This window comes from Acanthochromis polyacanthus, chromosome 7, assembly GCF_021347895.1.
Source record: "Acanthochromis polyacanthus isolate Apoly-LR-REF ecotype Palm Island chromosome 7, KAUST_Apoly_ChrSc, whole genome shotgun sequence".
Taxonomy (NCBI): Eukaryota; Metazoa; Chordata; class Actinopteri; family Pomacentridae; genus Acanthochromis; species Acanthochromis polyacanthus.
The window spans coordinates 4,859,396-4,876,558 of record NC_067119.1 but is presented as its reverse complement, the minus strand read 5'-3'; the positions used below and the strand labels follow the sequence as shown (position 1 = coordinate 4,876,558).

The following is a 17,163-nucleotide window of genomic DNA, read 5'->3' as shown; positions in this document are numbered from 1 at the left end:
TACTTCAAACAACATAAGTTGAACAAAATGCTGTTTGCAACAAGCAAGACAAGACAACAACCTCGTTCATTAAACGAAATAGCAAGAGCAAGAACAAGGCAAACATCAAATACTGAGACCACTAAAAGCAACAAAAAGACCTTAAAAACATGCACATATTAAGATTTTTCTTAAAAATATGACCCGAGAAGGGACATTTGATGGAAAGAAAAAGGTTGTTCCAAAGTTTTGAAACTTGTACTGCAAAGACATGATGTTTGCCCACCAGTACTGATGTTAAGACGGTTTAAAGCTGCTGTTTTTAGGATCTAAAAGTTCCAGAGAGGCTCAGAAATTTACCCAAATGCCAACCATTGCATGACTTTCTGAACAAATAAAAGACACCACAAGTCTGTTCTGTTTTTAATAAAATTATAAAGGAGTTTTGTCGCCGTCTTTCCTGTTTTTGACTGTGTTTAATGTTTTACTTTAGGCAGTCAGAGGACATCGAAACACTACTTTAGGTTCTTCTTTGTTGGATCCAAACATCTATGTCTCCTGAAAAGACCAGTTTTTAGCTGTGAATTCTCCTGATTTCAGTTTATTTATTGCCCATTAGCAGGCCTCTGACTCTTCTGTGAACTGTTGGAACTATTTGTTTGTTCTCGTACTTCCTCCTGTTTGTTACGGCTTCATCTCTTGATTACCTTCAACACTTCACTGCTCAGAGAAATTACTGTTTCTGCTTTAACTGTCACTTTTGATTTCTCCTCCTATCCCAAAAAGCGCCCGTGACAAATGGATGCATTTTCCTCCTCACGACTCCAGAATAGTGCTTGTTGTTGTGTTCTTTTTTGTGCTCTTTGTGTTGTGCGGCTCAGGATACAGCAGGTTAGCCGGCGTCGACTGAAACCAAACGGCGTGCAAAAGAATTAACATTCTAATTAAAAGCTAATTAGACTGTGATTTGCCAGATAATTATACTCGTGTGTGGCTGTTCTCTGGACTGTTCGGATTTGATGAGGTGTGCTGTGGTAATTACCTCGCTGATGTGGATTTGTGTGACGGCGTCGTTTTCACAACAAAAGGAAATAGATTTAGCTGCTGTGTGTGATCCGTGTTGCAGTCGAAGCTGCCGCGTGAATAATTGGTTCTTACGCTTAATGAGGTGAGAGAACTTTGTGATGATAGAGAAAAATAAGAGCCTGAAATGATCATTTCAACAACAAACAGCTCTGCAGTGTGTTTGTGTCGATGCTGTCCAAGCGGTGCTTTTAGGTTTTAATGACAAAAATGGGCAAAAACACATTAATAGTGAAATGTTTCTGTCCACTGAAGCTTTCTAAAGGAGCATAAACAGTTCTTAAATGAAGTTTAACAGCAATAAAAGATTATTAAACCTTTGGATCAATTAAATAATATAATATAATATAATATCATATAATGAAATATAATATACTATTTTTTCCAGTTTTTGAACAATACAGTATTCAACCACTTTCTTATTTCCTTATTATTATTACTATTATTATTATTGTTATTATTAAGTTGTATTAAGTACACAACATAACATGATTTAATATAATGTTAGAACTACTTTTATAGTTTTTGAATGTTACAATATTTTAAGATTTTTTTAAAAAAAATTCTATTGTTTATTATTAATAATAATAATAATAATTATTATTATTATTATTATTATTGTTAGATGTACTATTTTTAGTATAATAATTTTTATAGTTTTTGAATGTTACAATATTTTAAGATTTTTTTTAAAAAATTCTATTGTTTATTATTATTATTAATAATAATAATAATAATAATAATTATTATTATTATTATTATTGTTAGATGTACTATTTTTAGTATAATAATTTTTATAGTTTTTGAATGTTACAATATTTTACGACTCCTTAAAAATTTCCTATTGTTTATTAATAATAATAATAATAATAATAATTATTATTATTATTGTTATTATTATTGTTAGATGTACTATTTTCAGTATAATAACAACTTTTATAGTTTTTGAATGTTACAATATTCTGCCACTTTTTAAAATATTTCTTATTTTTTAAAATCATTTTCATAATAATTATTATGAGCTTATATACATAATATAATAACTTCTCTTTTTTTTAACAGTTTTCGAACATTCACGTATTCCACCACTTTTTAAAAAAAAAAAATCCTATCATTTTTAATTATTTTTTGTGTTTTTTTGATTTCTATTGTTTATTGTTGCTATGATACACCATTTATAATATAATATAATTTAGTACAATATACTGTGATATAATATAATGTAATAACTGCTTTTACATTTTTTGAACATTTCAGTATCCCACTGTTTTTTAAATTTTTTTCTTATTTTTTATGTAATAATAACAATCATAATAACCACATGTTGTTATTTTATTTATTTATTTTTTACAATGTCAGACGTGTGGAATGACGTGACATTTGCTTGTAATTTGTAAAACAAAGTCTTTGTCCCTCGTCTCCGTGTAAAAACACGTCTAGACCATGACATTTACAGTAAACCTGGTTGGCAGGGAGCTCTGAATGAATCCGGATCAGACTTTCTGCTACTGTGACAAACCTTTAAATGTAAAACCAGAGATTGCAGTAAATATAAAAGCCCCTCCGTGTGTTGCAGCAGCTCCAGGTGAAGCAGCTGCTGCGTTTTAGAGCCCGGAGTCACTTCCTGCTGCCGTGTTCAGACAAGATAAGAATCGACCTGCTCACCCTGGACAAATACCAGGAGTGTTTAATGCAGCCTGAGGGGGGGGGGGGTTGGTCACATGCTCCAGTGTAGCTGCTCACCCTCCAGTCAACACTTACACCTGTGAAAACATTTGCGTTATCTGAGCGGTAGGACTGGTGGCTTTGCAGTGCTGCTGGCCCACATGTTGGCTTTGCATGGCGCCTCGTGGCTCTCTGGGTGGAGCCATAGACTGTATTCACCTTATTTTGCCCCGCCCACTTTTAATTCTTTGTAGTTCCGCATTTTGTCTTCTCACTTCCGGTCAGCCTTTTCCATTTGCCGGCTCCGCAGAGTTAAAGCATCAAAATGTCAACAGACGCGACACCAGGGGCTCTAAAATGGGAACAAACTGCAAGTTTTATTAGGAGAACGGATGGTCTTGCGTTCCCTCATCCATCGACCATGTCAGTGTGGGTTGATGACATGAGAAAGTGGCCGGAGATCTCATATGGTGACATTTTTAACTACTTTGTGCTATCCCTGGGTGTTGATGGCGCGGCTATGAAAATTATAAGAGCACAGAGGCGTACCAGGACCTTCATAGCGGCAAAGTTGGTCGTGTATTGTTGCACACAGAAGATGATTACGTATTTTTAAAAGCAGACGTGAGCCCGAGCCAGGCCAGCAGTACGAGTCACTTGGCGTGGGTGCGAGTTAGCAGTAGCAGCGTGGTGGAGACAACGGGATGCTGCTGCATCGCTGGATTTAGGACAGTCGTGCAGTCATGCAGCCTCAATATTATGGAAGGTAAAAGTCCTACACCTTACTCTTCTTTTTGTCATGACTTGTTTTGCCATCATTGTTATCATCATTATAATTACTGAAAAAAAGTTTTCTCTATTAAAAAAAACGGTGGCACTTGAGACAGTAATATTTGTTGCTTTTTGCATGTAATACATGCTTAAAGTTGTGGTTCTAACGTCAAAATATTTGAAACTATGAACTATTTATTTCTTGCATTGTATTTGGACTGCATTTAAGGCTCTATTACAGAGTTTTATGGATTTAGCAGAAGTAGAAGTGGTAGTTTTCTTGCTGTTGTGGTGCACACAACACTCCTTTCTCTCCACATGATGTTCAAAACAGGTTTGTTTCAAAAACTCTCTCCTCTTGGCCTAGTTTTTATGGCAGCCTCTGACTGAACACACAATACTAGACATCTTGATGAAATAAAATCGCTATCTGGTTAGCTTACACCGCTCGTTCCTTTTGTTGACAACTGCACTTCCGGTCTGAAGCGGAAATCAAATGACAAAATGCTGTAATATGGCGCCGCCCTGGCGAAGGTGCAAAATAAGGTGAATACAGGTGGAGCGCCGCCCTCCTTTTGTTCCACTCGTGCAGCTCGGTGGTCGGCTGCCAGGCCTGGCTCTGCAGATCGCTGCGTGGAGCGGCGGCGCTAAGTCGTCCAGGTTTGGGGATTTAAGTCGCACAATGAGACGGAGATGTGCCTCGAATGTGTAAAAGGCAAACTTAATTAAATGGTGGAATCCTCACAGCTCCTGCACGCTAGCATGGAATATCTGTACGTAGAGAAACAAACCATCCCAGCAGCAGTATGTTAGCGGTTAGCTTTGAGAAACATCGTCTTTGCACATGTGAGCTTTAAAATGAAAGAGAAGCACAAACAAAAGTCCACAAGCAAACTTCAGAGAACTCATTTAATGACTGGCAGCATAAACACAAAGTTTTAAAGGATCATTGCTTCAAAATCAACATGTTCCAACTACTTTTTTTCCTGTGATTGAATAGGAATGAAGGTCATGTTTATTGATTAAAGCAGGTTACACTCAAAAATATAGCATAAAATAAAATATTTTGGCTTACAATTGAGTTGTGACAAGTTCTAGAGAAATTATGTTCAACCAACAAACAAAACTGAGTCGGCTGAATGACTTTTTCCTCTACAGGCACAGATATTTGTAATTATTTAATGACTGGCAGTATAAATACAAGGTTTCAAGAGGATTTTTACTTCAAAAGGAAGTTGTTCCAGCTAGTATTTTCCTCTTCTTTAAAAGGAATTTTTATAAGTTTGCAGCGTAATTATGAACACAAGCTTTTAAGAGGTTTATTTATAAAAAGGTGAGTTGATGGAACCAGTATTTCCGTGGCTATAAAGGGATTTTCTTTTTTAAATTTTACATAGATAATCACCATAATTGTGAACAGAAGTTAAAAAGTGGGTAAATTTTAAAAATAGTAGGAGAGGAGATGTGATTTCTGACGTTATCAAGCCAATTTTATTCAATCAAATTTAATTTTAAACCAATTTATGCAGAATTTTGGGTTTAAATTCCAAACAGTATTGAGTTGATGCAACACAACCCATCAAAATAATGTTTATTTAACTTTATTTTTACAGCCTAAGACATCTGGAATGACATGAAATTTACTTCTGACTTGTAGAATGATAACAGAAACGGGCATCAGCGCATTAAAAATGAAATCATTTTTGTCCACTAAAGCTTTCTAAAGGAGTATAAACATTTCTTAAATGAAGTTTAACTGTATTAAAGGATGGTTAAACCTTTGGATCAAGGTTAAAATAAACATGCATGCTATCTTTTGGGTATTTTCATTTCATAAACACACGATATTTCAAATTGCTGTTATGTTAACTCACACTGCAACACTGCTCTAACCCGGTCATACAGTTTTAAATGTACTTTTCTTGAAATAAATTTGATTCTAAACGATCAAAACGCCACATTTCCAAACTCATCTCCTTCAGTCACATCTGTCTGCTCTATTTTTAGGATTGTGATGTTGCAATTTATGCAGGAATTTGGTCAAGTTGATGCAACACAACCCATCAGAATAATGTTTATTTCACTTTAAAGGTTTGCCTAAATGAGCATTTTTTTTGTTTCAGTCTTTCTTCGTTGGGAACAGTCCGTAGATCTGCAGAAACCTGTGATCCCAGCAGCAGCAGCAGCAGCACGTTAGCGGTTAGCTTTGAGCAACAGATCGACAGAGGACGGACGCCGTCTTTGCACATGTGAGCTTTAAAATTAAAACGTCTCGGTCCTTATTTCTGCACCATCTTTGATTCCTCACATCTGCAGCCGCTTCCTGTCCCGTTTCCTTCTCTCGGATCAGGGGAGGAGAGGTTTCGGACGGCTGCTTTTGTTCGCCACGTGTTCCAAACAAAGAGCCGAGCTGATATCAAACGCTTCGACAGTGAAGCATTTGGGGAGTTTTTAGGGGGTAATTGTGACACTGTGAGAAAAGGAGAAGGGGCAGATTCTCATGTCTTTGGTGTTTGTGTTGCAATCAATCATGACGGCTTGAAGAAGTGGTTTAATTGCTGCTTTTTTGAATCAGACGTCACCGCTGGGAGTTAAAGTCAACAAAGAATGACAGAAAAGTTTGATAAGAGGAGGTGGAATGCTTTAATGTTCTGTAAACTGTAAAAAACGGTGAAAATAACTGCACATATCTGTGAGACAATTAGATTTTTAGCTCATTTAAGTCGAGTAAAATAATGTAATTTTACCATCAAAGCACTATTTTTGTCAAAACTGATTATTGCTGTGAAAAACATTAATTCTCTTTGTTGTTTTTTTTACAATTAAGAGGTAATTTAATACCTTTCATGTGATTATAGAAAAAAATGTCTGTAATTTAATGAAACAAAAAAAAATCTGTAAATAATTTTCCTTCAATGTACAAAATATCTGTTTGAAATATCAGCAAATATCCAGACAGTAATTGAATTTTTAGTTGATTTTAATACACACAAATTATGTGATTTTACGGTAACACATTCGAATAAAACAAATTACGGTTTTTAAAAATAGAGATCATGAACATAGACTTTATTTATTGATTTTTTTCAGTGTTAACATGTAAATAATCATTTCTCTGTGATTATATTAGATATTATCTGTAATCTTTTAGTATTTTTTTACAGTTTGCAGTTTAGTTTGTTCTTAATGATCAACATGTAAATTTGATTTTGTGACATATTTTCTGTAATTTAACAAAACAGGAAAAATCTATCAGACAGCAGTTTAAAAACATGATTTTACTGACATCATTTCTTTCAAATAACAGCAAATATCTGTAAAATAATGATAATTTTTGCTTTGTTGAATACAGAAAAAATGGCTGAATTTTAAAGTCACACACTATTAAAAAATTAATTGCTATTGGTAAAAATATATAGATGCTCGATGTGGTAATTATTCATTTTTTTCTCTTTTTTTTCCTGTGTCAAACGTAAATTTAGACTTTTTCTCTGATTTTACTAGTTATTATCTAATTTAACAAAACCAGAGACAAATGTAAAATATTAGTAATTGTTTTTAAAAAACAGTTAAAACATACTTTTTTGCAGTGTAAACTTTTTACGTTAAAAACACAAAGCTAAAATGTATAAATATATGTGTTAAAAATATACTAATGTACATGTGCATGTGACATATACAATAAAAAATCATTTTTATTTGTGAAAATACTAATTTTTAATGTGGACATTATTTAAACTTTTGACCTGTTTTTGTTTATTTGTTTGTATTTGTTTTTTGACAGCAAACACATAAATTCATATTTTTTCTCTCAGATTTTACAAGTTCGTATCTAATTTAACCAAAAAAAGGCAAATCTGTAAAATTGCGATAAATTGTTGACAATAAACTACAGCTTCAAACAGTTAAACAGCATCATTTTTTGCAGTGTACATTTTTATTTATTTATTTTTAGTTAAAGACACAGTGCCAATCTGACAGCAAATTTTTATTTTTATTTTTTGGAGAAAAACAACATCAAAAGGAGTTATACTATCAGTTTATTGCATCTAACATGTATATTGAAAGAATGAATTACTGTTTGTGAAAATACAGATGTTTGATGAGGACATTATTTACAGTTTTAATCTTTTTCTGTAATTTTACAGGATATTATCTGTAATTTAATAAAGGAAATTGTAAAATTCCAGTAAATTAAAAAAAAACCCGTCAAAGATAGTTAAAGACAGTCATTTTTTAGAGTGTACAGTACACTGGGAGGATTTGTTGTTTACAGGCCAAACATTAACAAGAACCAGGTGGTTTTAAGGCAACAATAAGACTTATTTTTCATTCACAAGTACTGAGTCATAATGTTCATTCTGCTTCAACTTCGATGTGTGTTTGGGCCACGTGTCGTTAAATATCCATTAAATGCTTTAGAGACGCACAGATTTTATAAAATATTAACTTTCTGCTCTCTGCTTTGGACGCTCTTGGCTGTGATTTTCACGCAGCCTCATGTGTAACAGATGATGCAGATGTTGTTGGGTGTGTGCAGCGGGAGCTCCAGCTCTGCAACAGCTGCTTCCGTCCGGAGCATGCGCACTGGAGCGGGGGCTGACGAGCCCTTCGAGTGCCGTTGGAAACCAATCACGAGGCGTTTAGGGACACGTAGAGACGGATTCTCAACTGAGGATGAGGCTGTAGCTGGTCTGAATGAGTTTGTTTGACTCACAGTGACGTAGACTTTGTGTTTAAAGTAAGAATAGAAATGTTTTTAATCAGGTGCAGCGCTGGTGAGAAGATATTTGAGCTGAATGTGTTTCCTTTGGGCAGTTTCTGGATAAAAATAGTCGTCAGTAGAGGTAGACTGACTGCTGGATTGGTAGCTAAGGGGGCAATTCCTTTTTCACACAGGGCAAGATGAGCTGGACAGCATTTTTCCTTCAGCAAGTTAAACCATCATCTAAAACCTGCATTTCATTAAAAATAGTTTGATGATCTGAAACATTTCAGTGTGACAAATATGCAAATAAAAAAGAAGATATCTGATAATACTTTTTCACAGCGCTGTATATTTGTTTCAAAATTCAGGAAATATCTCTCAGATTTTGCTCAAAATTTACTTAATTGTTATTTGGGATGCAAAACTAAAGTTATGTCAAACATTTTTGGCAGATTTTGGAGAATTCCACACATTTTCAGACCCCGGATGCTAGTTCAAAAGTTCAATATCTCCAAAAATAAAACTCCCACAGCCGTGGAATTTGGTGAGAACACAGACAGAAGAGTTTTCAGTAGATCTAAATTACTGAATGGGTCCAGCAGAGGCATATTTTTAATTTTTGGACCTTGACATTGTAAAAAAAAAAAGGTGCAGAATCTTCCAACAAAGGAGGCATTGTGGCCCCAGAAAGTTCCTCTAACTGTATAAATACGGCCTATGGATGTTTCCTACTAAAAATGCATTCTCTGGTTGACATTCCACCAACTTTTGGGGCCACTGACACATTCACAAAACAAAAAATTTCATAAGAATCATCTGGGGCACGAAGTTCTGCGCTCAGAGTTCCGAGCCGTGCAGGAGGACCTTGAACGCATCCAAACTTTTCCCCTCTGTTTTTTTTTTTTTTTTTTTCCCTGGGAGAATTTTTGCTGTTAGCTGTGATTTGGTTGATCTCGGGGCAGGTAGTGTGTTTATAGAGGATGTGACTAACCGACCAGTGAGTCAGGAAGATGTAGACACTGTGACGTGACGCGGTGATTTCCTTTATTTTGCAGCTCCAGCTTCTCAACTTTTATTTTGGAGGAGTTTGTGTGACATGTAGCTGCTCATCCAGCTGCCTTTGTCAAACATATTTAATTCTCAGTCCTCTTCTGACTCCAAACTTCTACTGATTTGCTTCTTGGGGATAAAGATGTTGGAGTTTTTGTCACGTTGCTTCCCTGCGGAGGACAAACTTCTTCCTCCCCGGAGGAGTCGCTGGACTTCAGCCGCTGTTGCTGTCCTCCTCCTCGGCTTGTTTGCTTCGTCTTGCTGGGCAGAAGAAGCCTCCTGTCACGGAGCCTACGATCTCTACTTTGTTCTGGACAAGTAAGTGGGGAAAACAGGCGCATTTAACTTCACTTAGAGCTTCCTGACGCGCACGATGGCAACTTCTCCCTCCACTAAAAGTGTTAAAACGCGCGTATTTGGGTCAGAACTTGTTGCGTTTCGCTGCAGAGGAGGACTTGGTGTCACCAAGGGGTGAGATGGGGGAGGCTGAGTGGGTGACACGGTTTTCTGTGACCTGATTAAGGATTCCAGATGTTGCCACTGCACCCGTTCGTGCAACATATTGTGCGTTTTTGCGCACATTTGTCACAGCACAGCATCCAGATTAGGTAACTGATGCGTCCCAAAGTCTGCGGACGGTGTTGTTGTGCACATCTGGCAGCCATGTGGACAGTGGTGCGGCAGGATGCACTCATATTATGGACAGAACTGGCAGAAATCGGCTTTAATCAGTTGGCTGTCAGCTGTTAAATTCATTGCAAACTATTTGGACCATCAATTTGAGTCATTTTTAAGAGGAATAAGTCTAAATTCTCCAATTTCAGCTGCTTAAATGTGAATATTTTCTGGTTTTGTTCAACTTTTGTGATAATAAATTGAATAACTTTAGGTTGTAAACATCTGACAACATCATCATGAGCGTTTCTCATCCTTTATTGACATTTTATTGGCCAACATGTCGTCTTACAGCTCTGTAAAATGGTCTGACTGCACTTTATTATCTTTCTGCTGCAGAGGACAAAAAATTGCTCTACCCTGTTTGCATTTCTTTAAACCAATCGCAGTCAAATTGGGCGATGCTAAGCCCAAGATACAGTGATGGTGCCCCGCAACCTTTGTTTAAACGTGATTGTTTGGGTTCTTACTTGTTGCCAGCTTTCTGGATAATAGAACACATCTAAATTCTCCAATTTCAACTTCTGAAATGTGATTGTTTTCTGGGTTTGTTCTGCTTTTGTGGCAGTACAGTGAATATCTCAAGACTGTAGACATTTGATGACATTGTCTTGAACTTTGAGAAATACTAATTGACATTTTTCACCATTTTATTGACACTTCATTGATAGATTTATAGTCTTACATAGCCAGATTATCTCCACAGCTCTGTAGAATGATCTGACCGCATCTCATTCTCATTCTGTTATAGGTAGGGAAAAAATTGCTCTGCTTTGTTTCCATTTTCTTGAAACCAATCCCAGTGGTTTCTGGTGATGCTAAGCCCAGGATGCAGTGATGGTGTCCCTTTAAAATAGTGGCAGGGGAACTTCTTTTGGTGGATTATATTCAAAAGTACATTTTTTTTAATCAGATGTAGAAACTGTAGAAATAAAAAATATGATTGAATGTTCAGCTTTCTGTTGGTTTTTGAACTAATCATGTCTGTCATGAGATTCTGTTCAGAAAAGTAACCAAAATATATTTGAAATCATAGTGTTTCATTAAAATCCCTTTATTCTACATGCTCTTTTGACAACCAGTCACGTGACAAAATTCAGACTTGTTGGTTGAACTGCAGGCTGTGCAAACAGAGAGCAGATAGGAGATGAGCATATAAATAAATTAGAAAGATTATGAACAAAATTAAACATTTTTGATCAATAGAATAAATGCAGCATGACTCATAAATGTTGTCCAGATAAACAAACTGTTAACAAGCTGTTGGAAGATGCTTTTAGGACGGGAAACCATTTTTCTAGAGGGGATGTTCAGAGCAGTGTGACGACTCAAAATCTCTCTGGAGTTCATCGTTGGTCCATTTTACTTTCCGTTTAATTCTCACGAACCAATTAGTGTTGACTTCTTCAAGTTCTACCAATCGGCATCAGTGACTTTTTGGTTGAACTGCAGGTTTGGTTTGAACTGTTCAGCGATATCGGGGGAATGTAGGTGTAGAAATAAATGAGAACAAAATTAAACATTATTGATGATGGAATAAATGCAGAATGGCTCAAAGATGATGTACAGACAAGGGAAGTATTAACAAGTTGTTGGATAAAACATTCAGCGTGGTGAAACTTCTTCCTGTGCAGAGTAACGTGATGACTGGAAGTGTCGCTACGGTTCACTGTTGGTCCATTTTGCTTCATATTTCGTAATGTTGTCTTCTCAGAGTTCTACCAGTTAGATTCAAACCCTCCGCAGCAGCAGAAGTAGACGCTTGTTTTTTCACTGAATGCGACTCTCATAGAAGTTCTACAGAGACGGTGCTTGAATTTGAAACGTGCACAAAGATTCAGGTTGGCCAAAAAAACACCTGCAAGTTCTAGGAGTGGAAACAGCTCAGTGTTTACTGACGCTGCTGTGGATGAACTGGAGCAAATCCCCACACATTCTGGAAGAAGAACAGAGGCTCTTAAAGCAGCAAATGAATGCTCATAGTCAAGTAAGATGTTCAGTAGTCATGTATTGGTGTCAGTGTTTGAATATTTGCTGTTTGTTGAATTTGTGTGAGCAGAAATGGTGTCAGTGGGTTAAGCTCATCTCTGATCTGGTCAACTCATCAGTGTCAGTTTCACACAGTCTGATGACACCATATTCCAGTTTAACACCTTCTGACTGATGCTGAGGCGCCCATGTGCAGCTCAGATGGTTCCAGCTGTGAGTGTGTCCATAACACTACCACGTTTTATCCATTCATCACAACTTTCTGCACCCTTTACTGCTGTTTGCGCTGTTTGGTTTCACTTATTCTGAATAAATCTGCACATTTCAGAGGAGACAGATGCAGAGCAGTGAGTGTTGTGTCTAGTTATTGTTAAATGAAGCCAAACACACGACAATCTAGACAATAAACCGCATGAAGCACAGCATGACAAAGTGTAACATATATGAAAATCAGCTAGTTCCTGCAGCAGTCGCACCGCAGTTTGTTAGTTTCCTGAATAACTAGGCAACCATTAGTTTCACTTCATTTAGTTTTGAGCACGAAAAGCAGCTCAGAACCTTTAACTGCAGCAGCTTCAGTTAAACGAAAACAGACACAACGCTCATCAGGAGGCAACGCCAGGAAGTGAGAGAGGCTGTGAAAAATAAATCTGAAGTTTGGTAACACTGCAGTTTGCTTTGGTTCAGTCAGTATATTGGAGAAAAATCCCTGTGGCAATGAAGACAGACATAGTTTGGTGCAACCTGGATGCACTGCAGGCTGGAGTTCATGTTGTTATTGGTTGGTAATGTGATGCTCGGTGGTTGAAGGAGAGGAACTCTGAGAAACCTCATCGCCTTTATTTTACCCAATCGAGAAGTTTCATCCACTGAAGGTTAACCAAACCTCGGAAATGCTGTGTTCTAGTCGGCTGCATGGTGTCTCTGGGGTTTTGTCCAGCATCGTTTCTCTTAGAAGAGGCTTCCTGCCAGCGTTGGGGAGTGAACTTGCTTCATTACATTGTTTGACAGTGAAGCACATCTTGTTTAAAAGTTAAATTAAAAACACTGAAGCGTCACTAGAGATGAAAACCACAAACTTCCCTTGCAGGGTTTCTGGATGTTGTGTGTGAATCACAGATTTGGCTCGTCTTGTTTTGTCTTTTATGTGCTCAAAGTGCTGCTTCAGACTTCAGACATACGGTCAGATTCAGTCAGTTCAGCAGAAAGCCGTGCTGCGTCACGCACAAAGACCTCCGCTACGTTACGGAGAGTTTACGGCCTCGACAGCAACTGTTTTTATTTAATCCTGTCCTCCCCCGGTTTGGAAGCGTGCCGCCGCTCCGGACCGCTGAGATAGAACCGCTGCTCCCCTGACCCGTTTCCAAAGAACCCCGCCCTCATCTAAACGGCTAAATTACAGGATGATGGCCGAGATTATTGGCACAACTTTGGGCAAGAAGAGCCCAGATTTTAGCTGTTACTTTTGGGCTGCGCTTTTGTTCACATTTGCACGTTGGGTGTTCTGTTCGGTGCAGGTTTTAAAGTCTTTCTGTCGCCGTGGGGTTTTTCAAACAGCTGTAAAGTTTACTTTGTCCCTGCAGATAATAAAGCTCCACTGTAGGATTTCCTGATGGAAGCGATAAGACTGAAAAGTTTTCATGTCAGCAGTTTGAGCTCAGAGGATTGTTTGTGCACAAAGAAAGGCCTGCTGCGGTTTCTGACACTGAGGGATGATGTGTTAGGGTTGATGCGAGTTTAGCTCTTTCCAGAGAAACATCTTGTGAGTATAACGCTTCCAAATTTATTTGATTAAGTCAGGCTTTGCTGAGAACCACGCAGAGTCAGGTCAAACGGGTTCAGGAAGAGGACCAGTACAACTTTAAGACGTGTTGAAGGGACTCCACTGGATCACAGTAAAGTTCTCTATCTCTGTTTATGTTTAAATATTTGAAACCTTTCAACCCCAAAACATTCTGGTAGCTTTGTAAGGCTTGTTGTCTTGTGTTATCTTGTGTTATCTTGTCCATTGTATATAAAGAAAGTGCCAAACTTACATCATCTATCATCGCCAGAAACTGAAAACGGAGAGTAATCATCTATTTTCCGATGGTCCCTGAACTAAACATTTGTGATTTAAGCATACAATTGTAATATTTCATCAAAGCCACATTATTCTACGTGCATTGTTGAAAATATGGCAAAAAATCAGCTATGACAAACAACTTGTGGCCACAATTCAGGGAATTCTCGGTTGAGCTGCAGGCAGTGTTTGCAGAGAGGAAACGAGTTTGACGAGAAATTAGAGAGATTGGGAGCAAAATGAAACATTTTGACTAATAAAATAAAAGCAGCACGGCTCAGAAACAGTGAACAGAGGAGCAGGTAGTTGAAGATACATTCAGCATGGAGAAACATCTTTCTACTGATGCAGAATTTGTGGAAGTTGTAAAAATGTAAGTAATAAAATATCCAGTGCATATGGAGCCACAGTATTGGTAACACCTGTGGACCCCTGAAAACATGTTGTGCATGCTGATTCCAGGTTTTTACCCCCTATTTTTTCTTATGATTTATGGCACTCTAACTGTGTAACGCTGCACTAAGGCCTTTTATGAGTCCTAGTTATGGTTTGAATGTTTCCATAGAGGTGCAGGACTTTATATTCTAGTGAAAAATGAGCAAAAATGCTGCAGAAACAGGTGCAGAGGGTTAAATTACAGGCTTCAATGTCAGTGAACAGTCTGATGAGGGGTTCTCTTTGGGTAAACACGGTCAAATAATTAAGAAATAACATGTACAAAGAAGTAGATTGATGCAAATATGCTTTAAAGCAGGGGAGTCGAAGTCATTTTAGTTCAGGGGCCACATTCAGCCCAGTTTGATCTGAAGTGGGCCTGAGCAGTAAAATCACAGCATAAAAGAGAAAGAAAATGAGACAAACAACACAAAACTGAACAAAAAATCACTCAAATGAGACAAAAAAGAAACAAAATGACAAAAACATGAGAAAAACTAAAAAAGACAAAAACAAGACAAAATATTACAAAAACAAGGCACAAAACAGCAAAATTGTGGAAAAAATGAGACAAAAGTTGCAAAACAAGAAACAAAAAATCCCAAATAGTCAAACTACACAAGTGAGACAAAACGATACACAAAACAACAAATAAAGCAAAACACAAAACAACAAAAAAACACAAGCGAGACAAAAAATAAACACAAAAGGACAAAAACGCGAGACAAACGACAAAAGGCAGATTAAAGAAAACAACAAAAACAACACAAAAAATTACAAATATGAAACACAAAAGAACAATGATCAATCCAGTATTTTACTGTCTGATCTAAACAACTTGTCATGGTCTGGAAATTATTTTAAATTTATAGTTTTACAAACTTACAATCTACAATTAATGTCTTCTCTGTGATTTTTACACTTTGAGGACCGGATTGGACCCTCTGGAGGACCAGTTTTGGGCTGCGGGCCTCATGTTTGACACCCCTGCTTTAAAGAGCTGTTAGCATTTTATCAAACCAAAGATGACAACTTGTATCTGATTTCTCCACAATCTCAAACAAAACAATCAAATTAGAGAAAGAATTCCAGCACGTCTTTACACTGAGGCTCTCTTTAGGAGCTGTAAAAATGCGACCTTTAACCCCGCTAAACGCCACTTAACCCTAATTAGCCGCTGCTAATTGCTAGCAGACTCTCCGGTGTTGTCGGAGGAACTTTACTTTGGCAGTGACCTTGTCTTTGGGCAGCGGGAGGAGAGAAGAGGCGGCATGAAAGATGAGCCTCCTAATGGTCAAACTCTTCTGTTTTATGTTCCCCGCACATACATAGAATTGTATTATTGGTTTAATTACCTCTTTGTCGTTACATCAAGGGCACATTTTACACGCCGCCTCCGCAGGTTTGACTTTCGGGGGGGCGAGCGGAGGCCAAGGGCTACAGGTTCACCTAACATTGCCTCGCCTTGTTCGAGCCGCAAATTTATGCTTCGTTTTCAGCAATTACCGACTTGTAATTAGTTTTAACGAGACAAAGGCAGAGCGCTCACACCTTCTGCTATCTTCTCTTAACCTGCTCCTTTCATGTCTTCTTGTGCGGCTTCTCCGAGTCAGAAACACGTCTTCCAGTCCGTTTTCTGCTGGAACGTGTAACTGTGGTGAATATATTGTCCGGCTACGTTCACAGAAGCCTCCTGTGAACGTTGGAGGCTCTAACAGCTGAGATGCTGCGAGAACACACAGACTTCCCGCACAATTATCCAGCATGTGGCTGGTGTTAATGTCCACTGTGGCTGTGCTACAAAGCACAAATACTGTACAGTATTTTACTCCCCAGCACACAATCTGCTGCCGCCGATGAGCTGTTAACTGACTGTTGTTTTCTCCTTTCAGGTCTGGAAGCGTCGCCACCGACTGGTTCGAGATTTACTCCTTGTGAAGAATCTTACAGACCGCTTTGTGAGGCGAGTATGAAAGCGTGGAAATAATGTGACTTTTGGGGTTTTCATGTGTGGAGAAAAGAAGAACATAAGTAGAAGATGGTGCTTTGAAAGCTCAGACCTGCAGATGCTGCATTTAAAGAGGGTTTGCACTGATTTAATAGTAAAAGCAGCATGGATTGATGCCACCATGCATCTAATAAATCTACAGAAGCACGAGTATGCAGCAAATACAGGAATTACATTTATGTAATGTATTCACCACACTGTAAAAATGTAATTGGAAAAATCTGGCACAGAGGGAGCCAGAAAAATATTAAAAATATTTATATAAATATAAAATATTCATATTTATATTTTTGAATGACATTAAATATCTGTGAAATAATCATATATTTTGCTGATATAAAATACAGAAAAATAGAGTAATATTGCAGTTAAAATGTTAATAAATACATGTATAATAAATAGCTTTTTTAAATAATAGTATTTGAAAATATAAATAATGCTAAAAATTGTATACAAAAGTAATTAATATTTGTTTAAAAAAATGTATCTTTGATGCCAATATTATTCACACATTTGGGCCATTTTTTACAGTCAACAAGTAAATTATTACTACTTTTGAAAACTTTTCGCTAAAATATTTTTTTAATTATTAAAAAATGTTTAATATTCTTTCAAATAACAGCAAAAATCTGTAAAATATAATTATATAAATTTATATTTCTTGCTAATTATAATACAGAAAAATAGAGTAATATTGTAGTTAAAAAATCTAAAATATAATAAATACATTTATATAAA

At 37.1% G+C, this 17,163-nt stretch overlaps 1 protein-coding gene across 2 annotated transcripts in view; it reads left to right on the top strand.

Annotated features, from left to right (window-relative positions):
• The first annotated feature begins 5,726 nt into the window (after positions 1–5,726).
• Positions 5,727–17,163, top strand: part of antxr2a (ANTXR cell adhesion molecule 2a) — a 124,210-nt gene continuing 112,773 nt past the window's right edge. Inside the window, exons 1-2 of one of the 2 annotated variants that reach the window (XM_051950400.1) lie at positions 5,727–5,747; positions 16,310–16,380. The gene's annotated coding sequence lies outside the window, so the exon portion shown is untranslated. Of the gene's footprint in view, positions 5,748–9,440; positions 9,575–16,309; positions 16,381–17,163 lie in introns of those variants that run through there. The other variant, XM_022206354.2, reaches the window with a different exon arrangement.